This window comes from Eumetopias jubatus, unplaced genomic scaffold, assembly GCF_037043125.1.
Source record: "Eumetopias jubatus isolate StellerSeaLion01/CBP00866 unplaced genomic scaffold, mEumJub1_p1.0 scaffold_4, whole genome shotgun sequence".
NCBI classification, from domain to species: domain Eukaryota; kingdom Metazoa; phylum Chordata; class Mammalia; order Carnivora; family Otariidae; genus Eumetopias; species Eumetopias jubatus.
Genome location: NW_028274810.1, coordinates 30,157,417 through 30,171,592, shown reverse-complemented (window position 1 = coordinate 30,171,592; position 14,176 = coordinate 30,157,417). Strand labels below are relative to the sequence as shown.

Below are 14,176 nucleotides of genomic sequence, written 5' to 3'. Positions count from 1 at the left end.
AACCCAATGGGTTAAAGGGCAAATCACACGCAGAGAGAAACCACAGCAAGCCCAAGCCTGTGAGAGGTTAACTGGGAATCTTCCCAAACCACTTGTACGACTGGGGAGAGCCCACGGTTGCTGTTTTCAGTCAATTAAAAAGAGGTCAATGTTCTAGTATGACAGGTCTTGAATTAGGCTTTTTAAACATCAGATTCTCATCCTTTTAGAGTTCCTTTTACTTCTTTTAATCTTTCAGACCTGATAGTTTTCCCTTTGTAATGCCATAAGTATGCATTTTACTGGAGCTATAAAAAATCCACAAGATCTTCTCATTCATTTATTCATCTAATAAATATTTATCAAGGGCCTGCTCCATAATAGCACTGCTCCAGGTACAGGGATTCAGTAGGGAACAAAACATAAAAATCCCTGCCCTCATGGAGCTTACTTTCTAGTCAAAGGAGACAAATTATAAACAAAATATACAACTGTATATGAGAGAGATAAATGCTAAGAAAACAAAACAGAGAAGGAAAGGAAATATTTGGGGTCTTTGGTTTGGTTTGTTTCTTTGTTTGGGGTAAAGACCTACAGGAAGTAAACTCTGAAGATATGTAAGAGAAAAACATTCCAAGCAAAGGAAACAGCACGTGCAAAGGTCCTGAGACAGCATGTCTGGAATGCTCAGGAGCACAGAGAGTGAACCAGAGAGCACAGGAGTGAGGTCGAAAGAGGTAATCGCCAAGGGAGTCATGGCTGGTTGTGTGCGGCTTTACAGATCATTGTAAGGATTCTGGCTTTTACACTGAGAAAGATAGGAACATTAGAGTGCTTTAAGCAGAGCAGTGACAGGATCTGACTTAGGCTTTGTCAGGGCCATTCTGGCTATTGGGTGGAGTATACTCCCCAGCTGTGTGATCTTGGGCAGGCCACCTAACTTCCTGGTACCTGGCTGTTCTCATCTTTAGAGGGACTTAAGGAAGATTATTTCTAACCACGACTCTAACCCCTAAATTATGATTCTGAGTTTATGTCCTTTGCATTTTCTATACAGTTACAGTTTATATCCACTGGAAGCCTCATCTCTCCCCAAACCTTTCACTGAAGTGGACCTGAGTTGAAGAATTCAATTTGACAATATACATTATAGGCCAAGCCCATGCCACACTTTCAGGATACAGAGATGATGAGATTCGATCCTACTCTAGGGAAGTCCACAATCTGGCAGAGAAAGAAAGTAAGTTCTCAGGAGGTAGCAGAAGTCCTGTAAGAGAAACTAAGGGAAGAAGCAACTAACCCACCTGCCAGGAAGAGCCCTGTGTAGCTTCATCACAGACACTGACAACAGAGAGAGAGAGAGCCTGGATGAGTAAGCAAGAGACCACCAGAGAAGGGAAGCGGGGGATGCTAAAGGAGAGACAAGTACAAAAGCAACGGAGCATGAGAGCACGTGGCATGCTCTGGGAACCATAAGGACTCTAGTATGAGCATAGTGAGGTTCAGGGAGAAGTGGAAAGAGAAATGGCTTGAAAAAGTAGGCTAAGGCCACACTGTTAATAACTGGACATCTTGTGCCAAGGATAATGGAACAGCAGTGACTTTTAAAATATAAGAAATGAAAACACAGATCTGTGTTTTAGAAGGTACCAACCAAATTGGATGAATAATAATGGGAGAGAGAGATGTTGAAGCCAGGAAAACTAACTGGAGGACCTGTGCAGTAATGCACGGGAGATAATGATTTGGAAATGGAGAAAAAAAGGTCAGCTGAGATCTGCTAAAAAGGTAAGCCACATGTGACTGGTGTTATTCAGGTCAGGGAAGTAAGCAGAAGGAAGTTTAGTGTGCCTGAGGCTCCTCGCTTGGTAACTGGTGCCATTTACTGACGGAGGAAATGAGGAAATGAAGGATTGCGACTGGGGACCACAGAGACAGAGCGTGTTGGGTTTGGGACTTGGTTTTAACAGAAAGACCTACAGAACAACCAGGTAGCTGCTGGCAATAAGGGTATGAAATATAAAACTGTAAGTTACTGGCAGAGATGTGGCCATTGAGGCATGGAAATATGAACGACTAAATGTAAACTGAGAAGAGAAGGGAAAGGGGAAATAATAGAACTTCAGAGAATGCCAACACGTAGGGATCAAGCACTGGAAAAGAAACCTGAAGAGAGATGGGGAAGGAAAGGGGAAAACCTGAAGTAGCTCCAGGGAAATTAAGATGATTAAACACAGGAAAAAGACAAGAGTTAAGCAGTAAAGGCCCTCGAGAGAGGACAATGGAGATGCTGACTGAAAGCAAGCACGAATTTTGCACTTTGCACCTTTTCTAGCACCTTGATATGTCTTGGTATGGTGGGTGTGGGAGCCTGCCTGCAGCCGGCTGAAGAGTTTAACAGGAGGTGAGAAGAAATGAGCAAATAGCCAAACACCACTAGCCCCAACAGACGACCTTGTTACCAAAGATTCTGTACCATGAGGAAAGTTTTATTCAATACTCTGTGGAGGTGTAAGGTGTGAGAAACAGGAACTAAGATCTGCTGGGGGTGATCTTCTGGCAGTGGAAAGGAGATTTCTTAGTTAACACCTGGCTCTCACAGGACCACTAATCCTGAAACTAGCCGCAGGCATTCAGAAAGCCTAGGTGCTTCTGACAAGTGATGAGGACACTAGATGCACCCACACATCATCCAGCTTCCAGTTAGGCTTCTCACACCACCATCCCTAGCCTTTCTTCACCAGCAGAGTAATGCTCAGCAGCAGGGACCACATTTCCATCTGAGTAAGGTAAAAAGTGTAACAAAAACTCCACAGCACTGACTACCTGGTATGATGCTGGGAGTCCATAACCTGACACCTTTGGGACTGGAAAAGGCTTTACCAAAAACACCAGCCAGTGTCAGCAGAATCTGCCTGACTACTCTTCTCTTTGCTCTCTGAGAAACAAAAAGGAGCTGAGGGAGGAGTTTTTAATCCCAAATTTATTCTTAATTTCCGATACAAAACACTTGAGAAAAATTTGAAAGCCAACCAGAAAGACTAACAGATTTTTTTTAAATGTGCATCTACAGTCCTTTCTCCTTTACCCTCTACAAAAAAGCAACCCAACCCCCAAATGATCATTTTCCTTGGCTTGATTTCCCTATTTTTGTGATATATAATTGGAAACAGACTGCCTTTTCCTGGCTTCAGAGAACAGGATCTTCAGGGTTACAGGAGTTGCCAACTACAGAACCTCGGCCTTAGCAAAGTTTCTTTTGCAAACCTTTTACCTATGTACCTACTTAAAATATATCTTAATTCCAAAGAAAACACTTAAATCCCTCGTTATTATACAAAAGTGCATTTTGTCCTAATGAATTAGATGCTACCCTCCCTTTTCTACATGGTTAAGCTAAATAGAATCCTGCTTTGTGTTCAGTTATCTCCCGTTTGAACATTACCAAAAGCCCTACACCCAGCAAGGTATCTAAATGGGATGCTTTCTGGAACTATTTTGAAGAACTTAGCAGGACAAGTTCTACAGGAAACCTTATTAGCCCACACACTGAACGAAATTAAAATCTTGAATATCTTAGAAAGCAACAACTCTAATAATGAAATAAAGGACGCCACAAACTGAAAAAGGCATAAATACAAAAAAAAAAAAAAAGTGAAATGTGAAATGTATCAAGTAGGTCTTCCTTCCCCTGGCTCCAAAAACATGATGCATCCAATGGTTGTGCAACAACTGTAATGGATGAATATGATGAATACAAAAGAAAAAGATAGGTGTGTCTTCACAAAGTTGGTTGTTATCCTAAGTAATTTTTTCATGATTCAGATGGTATATGATGAATATGCGACAGGTAACAATCTCTATAAAGACAGAAGAATAAGAAAACTAAGGAATGTCTGCTTAGAAAGGCTTTGACAAAAAGAGACCAGCAATAGTAAAGATGCCCATTGAGAAGATCAGAAACTTCTCCCACACATATAGGGAAGACCTTACAATGTAATAATGCAAAATGTATGTAATGAGTCAACGGTGCTTTCCCTCAAAGTTGAAGTTAATTTGCCAGCCAACTACACGAAGTCTAATATAACAAAATGAGACATTTATTCTTTATGGACACTCAGAAGAGAGTTTTGTGTTTGAGTATGTTTTGTTCTAAAGGAAAAATAAAAAAGAGATAACTCATAACAACACAGGAAGTGCCACACAAAAGACACAGGGCTTTGAGATTGGAATCTAAATATTTCACTTAAAATAACCTTCTAGTTATATATACATACATATATATATATACCACATTCTGCTCCAGCAATCATCATACAGTTAATTGTGAAATGAAATTTGCAAATAGGCACCAGTGTATTTTTGCATCCAATGACCAATTTCATACTTCAAAACACATAAATCACTAAAAATGCTAACAGAATTATACTCCCAAAAGGGAATCTTTTCACACACCAAACTGAAATTAAGCATTCATCAAGTATCCATTAATAAAATAGTAAATAAGAATTTAAAAAAAGAAATCCAAAGTTCTGCTCAACCATCCACCTGGTCCATTTGGTGTTCTTACCCATCAGTGGTGGTTAGTCATCAGACCTATAAAACCGCAGCCTTCTTCCAGGGCAATCCAATCAACAGGAAAGCCCAGGGACTAGTATCTATAAAAACTGTTTTCTAAAAATCATTTTTTCAAGGACTAATCAACTAAAATGTGTTTTTACAAATGTTCCATCTGCAATTTCACACAAAATCCTGACCTTCAGCATGTACCAGGGAAATGAATTATGTACTTGGAAGGACAAACAAGCAGATGCTTCTTCCTCTGCAAACAGTGCCCCATTCTGACCCCCTTTCCCCTGGAGTCCAGTGTCCAAGAGATAGGGAAAGTATATGCTTCTGTATTACCATCCTTTTTCATAAAGTAAAGATAGGGATAACATTTTAGATTTAATTATAAATTATCACTGCGGCAATAATTCAACATTAAATCCTAAAAAATGAACTTTGCCATACTCTATTCTAATTCAGAGTCCTCTTGCCAGACTTGAAAAAAGTTTCAGCACAAACGTCAGTATTAATCTTTTTTTTCCTATGATTACCTTAAGCAGGAGATATCAGGATGGCCTAAGGGCATGACTCTAGGGCTCTTATTTCAGACTTTCCAGTAATAATCTTATTTTTTAAGGTTTTAAACCTTTTTTAAAAGGTTTTTAATTTTAAATTTTTTTAGGTACCATGCCTTGTAGGTATACCCTTAGTTATCCTCTTATTAAGTCTTGAAGTTTGACCTAGAAAACCAAAGAATAAAAAATGCATAAGGTCCAAATCAGAGTGGCCTCAAGCAGAATGTTTACAAATGTTGTTTCAAACACTAAATATTGCACACATCTTGGTTGAGAGATAAAAATCACTACTCTCCTTCTGAAAGAAAGAAAAATGCTCAGAACTCTGTGCTAAATTTTAAGCAAGGACTTTGCAAACAGAGAAAATAAAGCTCAATGTCAGTTAACAAACAAATGTTCTATTTCAAAAGATATAAAACAAGAAATCTAGAAATGGACAGAGTCCAGGAAATGAACCTAGATCATTTTTTATAAAGTCCTTCCAAGCTGTGTTGATTTATTTCAGCTTGACTAGAAGCCAAACTAATTAGTTTGTGTTTTATGAAAAAGAGACAATGCTATCATTCCAAGTGTTAACTCTGAAGATGTGAAACCAGAGAAATTACTGCCATGGATCTTGGTGCAGTAATTTTCTTTCAAAGCCACAAAATCTCTTACTGAAATTGTTCAAGGCTCACTGTTATTTGTGGAAGGCTAGCTTTTCATATCACCTAGATTCGCTCTTTTACATTCCAAACTGTCCATATTTCTAGAGGTGATACAAGATTACTTACAAGTTACAAAGTCCCCTAAAAACATTTACTTACTTGAGTTATGCAAATTTCAAAAGGTAGTTAATATTAAGTTTCAAAATTTCAAAAGTTAAAAATCACAAGGAAAATGCTCCAATGTACAAAACAAAAGTGATAAAAATCATTTTCAAATAGCTGTTAAGAGCAAAAAAAGGGGGAAGATTAATTCCTTTAAGTCTTAAAAAGAATAGGACAATACCTTCTTTTAAGCAAACCAATTCTGTCAATCTATAAAGGCTCTCCAAGACAAAGCCTTAGGAAGCCTTAAGGCATCTTGACCCCCTGCTATCAGAGGCTGGAAAGAAGACCGCTAATTTGCCAAACTCCAAGACCAGGAACCAGAAGTCTGTTAGGGGTAGGGGGCTGAAAAATATCTGCTGAAGAGTATGAACTATATCAGAGCATGGAAGACTAAGTTAAATCCTAAATAAGATGCTACCCTGAAATAACTTTTGCAATGCTGAGATTTAGAAAGAAGGGACTAAATTTGAAAGTTATTTTTTAAAAGGATCCACATGACCCTAGCTTGCTAAATGAAATAAAGTCAAAACTACCTGATACACAAGAAACAAGAAAGGAAACTGGCCTACAAAACTGCAGGCAAAGATTGAAAACCTTTTTTAAAACTCAGTTTCAGAGGTGCCTGGGTGGCTCAGTCGTTAAGTGACTGCCTTCAACTCAGATCATGATCCCAGAGTCCTGGGATCGAGCCCCGCATCGAGCCCCGCATGGGGCTCCCGGCTCAGCAGGAAGCCTGCTTCTCCCTCTCCCACTCCCCCTGCTTGTGTTCCCTCTCTCGCTGTGTCTCTCTCCGTGAAATAAACAAATAAAATCTTTTAAAAATAAATAAGTAAATAAAACTCAGTTTCAGGGGCACCTGGGTGGCTCAGTCGGTTAAGCGTCTGCCTTTGACTCAGGTCATGATCCCAGGGTCCTGGGATTGAGTCCTGCATAGTGCTCCCTGCTCAAAGGGGAGCCTGCTTCTCCCTCTCCCTCTGCTTGCCTCTTCCCCTGCTTGTGTGCGCACGTGTTTTCTCTGTCAAATAAATAAATAAAATCTTTAGAAATAAATAAATGAAACTCAGTTTCACTGTTTTTTCAAGCATGTTAATTCTTAAATAATGCTTATATTATATTTACAAGAATGAGTGTCTATAGACACTTCACACTTCTACTAGACAAGTATGATACTTCTGAACTATTACTGTTTACTAAAATATAAGCCTCTGAAGAATGCCTAGAATTGCTGTTACTCAGGATAACAAACCCTCATTGTCTTGCACTTGGAAGATGTTGATGAGTAATGATAATGATAGGATTATAAGTACACCATCCTCCCTGGGAACAAATTCACTACATCCAATTTTCTACAAAAAACAAATGAGGATCATCACAAAAAAGATTCACAATGGATCTCTTTGGACTCCCAGTTCTCCTGGATAACTTGAAATATTATTCAAAGTGCACCAAATTACCTTACATACACTTAGGGAAAACAAACCGAGAAAACAACATGCGAGTGTATTTAATATCTGTCCAGCCACTAGAGTTCTTAACATATGTCCAACATATAGGGCTGGTCCTCAAGGTCATTCTTATTGCAGTCAGTTGAAATTAAACCCAATTTTCCACTGTAAACTCAGAAAGCAATTTGGTGATTTTGCTAGGTAAAGCCACAACATTTTCCATTTCTGAAATGTATGTTTGACACCTTAAAAACTGGTTTAAGTGCCTGACAGACATCAATGGTGAGTTATACTCCCCCTATTGGCTAATATTCAAAATAACAATGGATTCCCCAGGGGTTGCCTTTGAAGTGTTGGGGTTCAAAAGTTAAGTTGGTGATTTTTATATTTAAAAACATGAGCTGGATCAACAGTTGTTAAGCAAAGCTGCCATATAATGGTCCGGTTCCATCAAAACAGGAAAAATTAAAGTTGACAAATGACAAAGACAAACTGAAGGGCTGAAAATATGCTGAAGCCTTGAAACACTAAACAATGCAGAATTAAAGCCAAAAGCAGAGAACACCATGAAACAGAGCAACATCCTTTAACTGACACAATGGCATGAAATCAATTTCATTTTAATAGCCCTTAAGGGGGTAAGAATTATTTCCCTGCCTCCTGTGCCAACCCTAAGCTGTTTCCTAAGGAAGCCAAGTAACTCTGACGATGTGTAGAGAATAAAAGAAATTAAGAATAAAGATTCATATTAATACCAATCAGGGTTCTGTTTTTAATTACTTGGATCCAGTTTCAGAGCTGTAATGCAGCACCCCAATAAGTATATCACCTAAATTAATTACAGATACCTTATTCCTGTTTCAAGGGATATGTCCAACTAAAATGGGAAGCTGAACAACAGGAGAAGACCCTGGGCTCACTGCACACAAATCTGACTGCACCTCCTGCACTAGGTGACTAAGCTAGGTCTGGAGTCAGAACAGAAAGTTATGTTGCTAGAGCAAGTAACTAACCTCTACAGTCTCATCTGTGAAATGGGACTAATAGTGTTTTAACCACAGAGTGGGTGTGAGGCTTAAGTGGACTGCAAGGCATATAGGAGAGTGACACACAGTTTGCGCTCAGTAAACGTTAGCCATTATTACTCAAGAAAAATAGATGATTTCATAGTGAAATAACCGTTCGCAGCTTTAAAGTACCATTTCAGGAAAATTAAAAGGTCTTGACATGTGCTTCGTTACTTACAGAGACTTCTTTCCACCCAAACCGCTCACTTTTCTTCTGAGGGAGATGTTCAGAAAACGCATGGTTCCCCATCTCAGGCTGTCACTCTACCATCCTTTACCCTCTTTGCTCTTTTCCCATCACCTCTGAGCTCAGGATAAGCTGCTCTAACACTCGTGTAGCGCTTGCTCGTTGCCAGGCATTGTTCTAGTTACTTCACATATATTAAATATTTCAGTCCTCACAGTGACTTTTTGAGACCCATTATCATTCCCATTTCACAGCTAAGGAAATGAGCGATTTTCTTCTCTCAGCTCTTTTAGTACACACTAAATCCATTAAGTTCCACGGTGCCAAGGTAACTCACGCTTGACAACGCCGGCTCCCTATCCTACGTGATTCTGGAAAGTGGGCAAATGCCCTAATAATAACAAGTCTGCAAGCAGATTCTTCTAGCAACAGCCCAAGATTTCCAGTTTGTTCTAATCAAATGAACATGCTAGGAGAAGCCTTCAAACTGACCTGGGTAATGGGCTACTCTGTTAACAGGGGGAGCGCTCTCTGCGGGGCTCCGGGCGGCAGCGATTCGCGCCGCCCAGCACAACACCGGGAGGCCGCCAGCTGCGGGGAGCGCAGCTCCCGTCGATGCGCGAGTCCCAGGGCGCAGCCTCCGCAACGGCAAATGAGTGCAAACCCACAACAAACATTTCCCACCGACGATGTCACGCGCCCAGATGGAAGTAGCCCGCGCGCCCCACGGGGGTCAGAAGAAACCGCGGAAAGGAAAGCGAGGACAGGCGTGGAGGAGGAGGTGTCTTCCCCAGGACAGCGCATCGCCCCGAGCGCTGCCCACCCGACCCAGGACGGCCGCTCCCCACGCACCGCGGGCCAAGGGTCCCGGCTCCTCCGAGCGTAAACACTGCTGGACCAACACCGCCCTCCCAAGCCCGGGGGTCCGGGCGGCCGGTGCGATTCCGGCCGCGAGCAGGCACGGAGCCTCGCGCAGCGCCCACAGGCACCGCGCAGCCTGCAGAGCCCGCGGCCGGAACGGGTGCAGGGCTAGTGGCGCGGCCAGGGGCGTCCCGGCGCGGACCGTAGCGCCGCGGGGCCGGACCCGCACGTACCTCGGCGGCGGTGTGTCAAGCGGAGATCCACCCGCCGCAAGTTAAGAGGAAAGCAGAGGCAAGTTTCCCCGCCCAGCGCTCGGCGGCCGCGAGCTCCGGCAGCTGCTGCGCCGTGGCACAACTACGCCATCCGGACCCGCCGGGGCTTTCACCTCCTGCAGGGAGCTCCAGGAATCGCCCAGGGAAAGTGGCCGGGCACGAGAGCCGCCGATTTCCCTCCCTCACTCACTGGGAAGAGGAAAGCGCCGCTCGGCGTCCCCGAAACCCTCGATTACCCCCATCGGGCCGACGCAGCGCACTCGCTCTCCCTCACACACACACGCGGGCGGGGACGGGCAGGGCGCCACAGCAATCAGCGCGCGGGGGGAAGGGCGCTCCTCCGCCGCCGCCCCACCGAGGGCTCCGCGCGGCGGAGAAACTCCTCCTCCCGCCGCCCGCCTCCTCTCTCCTCCCCCTTTTCCTCCCCGGCTGATGGATGAGTCCCGAGCGCTGCTGGAGCCAGCGTTTCCCTTCGGGCTGAGGAGGAAGGGAGAGAAGGAGCACCGGCAACTGCGGGGCTGCTGCGCGCCCGAGGTGGGGCGGCGAGTGGGTGTCTCAGTCCTGGGGGCGGTGGGGACGCCGTCGCCAGCTGCAGGGGTGCGGTCCTTCAAACTTTCCAGGTCTCTGGAGGCGTTGGGTTTTTATTTGGTTTACCTCGGTCTTGATAATAAAAATTCTAAATCCTCCCCTCTTGTCCACTCCTTAGCAAAGCCCCCCCACACCCACACACCTGTACACATTCATTCTGTCCCCGTTCGTCTTTCCCACCCTCAATGCTGCTGGTTATCTCAGGATGCGCTCTGATGGTGGGCGCCAGTGGGGTCTTGCCTCCTCCTCTCACAGCGGAGAACGCCTTACCCAGCCCTTTTCCCTGCTCGCTAAATAAATTAATACAAATAAAGGAGCTAGGTCAGCTTTACCGGCGTTACCCTAACTTCGGCGCGGTGGAAACGAAGGTGAACTTCTGCGTACCTACCTGTGCCTGTGAACTGTCCATTGGACGAGTGACGAATGCAGTAAGCAGAACCCCACTTTGGTACTCTTGCTTACACCTCGGTTTTGAATTAAACGACATGCTTAAGTCACAGGACACTGTTTTACCGACGGGCTGATGAAATGATGGTGTGCTGAGAGATTTCTGAGACTGGACTTCCAGTTGGACAAACAACTTAAACTCTCCAAGACTCTTTTCTCCTCTGTAGAAGGAGGAACTTGGCCTAGGAGACCTCTCCCAGCTTTAAAGTCCTCTGGTCCTAGGCCTTTAATGCACTGGAATGGAATAGAGAGGTTTCTTATACTATTGCTTATATTATTCGTTGAAAAGTTCCTCCATTTCCCCCACTTTGAGAGAAGTTTTTCTTACCCTTTTGCTCTTGTACCTCTACAGAGGGAATCCAGGAGATACTTTCATAAAGGTCAAATCATCTTTGATTACCTGGCTTATTTTAAAAACCTCCTCAATGAACCATTCCTTTCTTACCAATATTTACTGAGCACCTACTACTTTGAGAGGGTTGAACTAGGCCTTGGAGATATACATAGCCGTAATATCCTGAAGGCAAAAGCAGTCTAGGTGAAGTTAACCTCAGCTTTGATATAGTCTCTCTAGATTTAAGGCCTTAGATTTCTCATAGACTCAAATTACATAGTATTCATGCCTCACACTGTCAAATTTTAGTTTCAAGTGCAGACATGAGCTCTTGAATTGGGTGTGAATATCTAATCTTACATTTAAACGTATCAATCATGTTAGGTTTTCTAATTTCTTTTTTTCTAAGTTTTTTTTTTTTAAGTAAACTCTACCCTAACTCTACACAACTTTGAGATCACATGCTCTACTGACTGAGCCAGCCAAGCATCCCAAGGCTTTCTAATTTCTAAATAAAATGGCAGGGTAGAAGAAGAGAGAGAGAAAAACAAGTCCTAAGTAACTTAATTCTTAGGAATGTCTTGCCTTTAAAGAGTGAAATGACTGTTCACAATGGAGCCAGATTCTCAATAATGTAACTATCAACATCTATTGAACAATTACTCTGTGCCAAGCAGAGTCCAAAACATTCTATACATGTGAATATATTTATTCCTCACAGCCCTATAAGGCTATATACAAACTGAGGCCCATGTACAAATCTACATATATGCTAAGGCCTTATAACTTGTCACAATAGCATAAGAAATAAGTGGGAAGTCCAGGATTCAAACCCACAGCCATCTAGTTCTGAGCCCAAGTCTTCAACCACCAGAGCATATTGCTCCCAAAAGCTTTACATATTGGCAAAATGAAAGGTTTGAGGGATTTGGGGCTGGTTGGGTTCTGGTATGTGTGTGTGTGTGTTTTGTTTTTTGGGTTTGTTTGGTTTTGTTTTATTTTGGGGGGCAAAAGATCTTTAAAATTCAGGGTTATTTAATTAGTTCAGCAGTTTAAATAGATGTTATGGAAAAACACAAGAAATTATATAGGTAGTTACAAAACTGACAATATCTAGAGGTGTTTTCTCTTTAAATCTTTACAGTAATAATGTGATATTATTTTCATAAATCCAGAAACCAGAAACATTGAGCAAAGCTTTAAAATAAACTTACATTTTTGGTTGCCCAGCAAAGTTCTTAAAAAAAAGATTCCCCTACCTTTTATTAAGGGCACTATAACTGATTTGGGGGGGGAATGAATCCCCTCCTTGGTTACAAATCAGGACTGCATCCAAGTTATAGTATTTGTCACCATAATATACAAGATTCCTTTGGTCCAAGGTGGTGTCTTGCTCATTTGTTCTGAAATTTTTCAGAAAGAATTATAAGCAGAGCGCTGAAGTAAAGAGGTGCACTTTATCGCACTTGGATAAAAATGTGTGAGAGCCAGAGTCTCAGTAATTTACTTAGCTGGGTTTCTCACAAGGAACCTCCCCTCCTACAGGTGCAGAACCGTTCATTCTATGGGGACTCATATTTAGTGACCTATCTCCAGATACTGTTGATTATTAGGAGACAACTGAACAAATTCATACTAACCTGTTTATGTTCCTTATAGAAGCAAACACCTCAAATTTCTGAAAAACTGTATCATTAGAAAATCATTTGGTTTTTCTTTTTTAACAGGTCCTCATATAGTACTTAGCACATGCTTTGCACTTGACAAATTCTAACTCACTAAATCCTTATAATAGCTCTAGTATCCTCATTTCACAGATTAGAAAACATGTACAGAGAGCTCGAGTAACTTGTCCAAAGTCACATGACTAGCAAGTGGCAGAGCCAGGTCTCCTGGCCCCAGAGTCTGCTCTGAATGTCCACTTTGGGCTGCGACAGGTCAAGGACAGCCTCCTTCCATGCATAGAGAGAGTCTTATTTCTTTCGGCTCAATTCTCTAAAAGTTTCAAAAGATAAAAGCAAAAGTTTGTGTAGGAGAAATATTATCCACTACCACCACATAAAAATAGATTACTTTCACCCAGTAAAGGGGAGAAGGGACCCTAACTTTAAAGGTTGTCTGAAACAGCCAACATCTTGGAGGCAATTGCATAACTATTCTTAAGAATGTGTGACAGAACATGAACCAAATGTTCCATAGTGTTGTGACAGGTTACTGGTCTACAAACTACAATATGTGCTCCTATTTTCTCCTTGGTTGACCCTATTACTACAGACAGATTTACTACTTTATTTCTAAAAATCGCCTATAAAGATTCCAATTCATACCTGTAGGTAGGTGTTTTCTATGGCAACATAATCTAAAGCCACATTTTCTATATCTACACCCAAGATTAGAATTTGGTTTTCGCTGATGAAATTTGTGGCTGGCCAATTTCAAATTAATGAGGAAAACGTACTGTCAGATGAACCTGCATGCAGAGCTGAGCCCAAAAGAGACAACTGATTCAGGCCTGGGGTGGGGGAGGGGAATGCCTCAGAGAATTTAGAAATAAAAATCCAAAGCAAATTCCCTTAGAGTAACCACAGAGTTCCTGCAAACTTGTCATTTCCTGTGCCGGTGCAGGAACCTCCAATGGAGGCTTCCACAATGCACCTTCAATTTCCTCCTCGGTAGGGCTTCTGACAAAGCAGGAAACCTCACACCATTTCAAAGTAACAGCAAAACCCCCTGAGATCCCTGTGGTCTTAGCTCCGTAGGGGATGTGGCAGACTACCTGCTCCCCCTGTCTCAGGGAGCAGGGATTTCAGAGGGAAGACTTCACCCTGGCCCCCACCTCCATAGCTGCCCTGCAGAGAACTTTTGTTTTGGCCTGGAGAAGGAAAAAAAAAAAATTACAAACCAGGACATGTTATTTTATGTGGGAAACCAAAAAAAGACAAGGAGCAACCAGGACATATATTAATATCTGTGAATATTACAAATTTCATCACCTTCATTTTAACAAATACAGGAAACTCTACTAAAAATACCCAAATTTTTTTAAATACCTAAATTTTAA

At 42.2% G+C, this 14,176-nt stretch overlaps 1 protein-coding gene across 1 annotated transcript in view; it reads right to left on the bottom strand.

The window, feature by feature from the left end:
- TGFBR3 (transforming growth factor beta receptor 3) overlaps positions 1-9,791 on the bottom strand; it is a 196,519-nt gene extending 186,728 nt beyond the window's left edge. The window contains exon 1 of the mRNA XM_028087662.1: positions 9,708-9,791. The gene's annotated coding sequence lies outside the window, so the exon portion shown is untranslated. The remainder of the gene's footprint in view (positions 1-9,707) is intronic.
- Between the last annotated feature and the right edge of the window lie 4,385 nt (positions 9,792-14,176).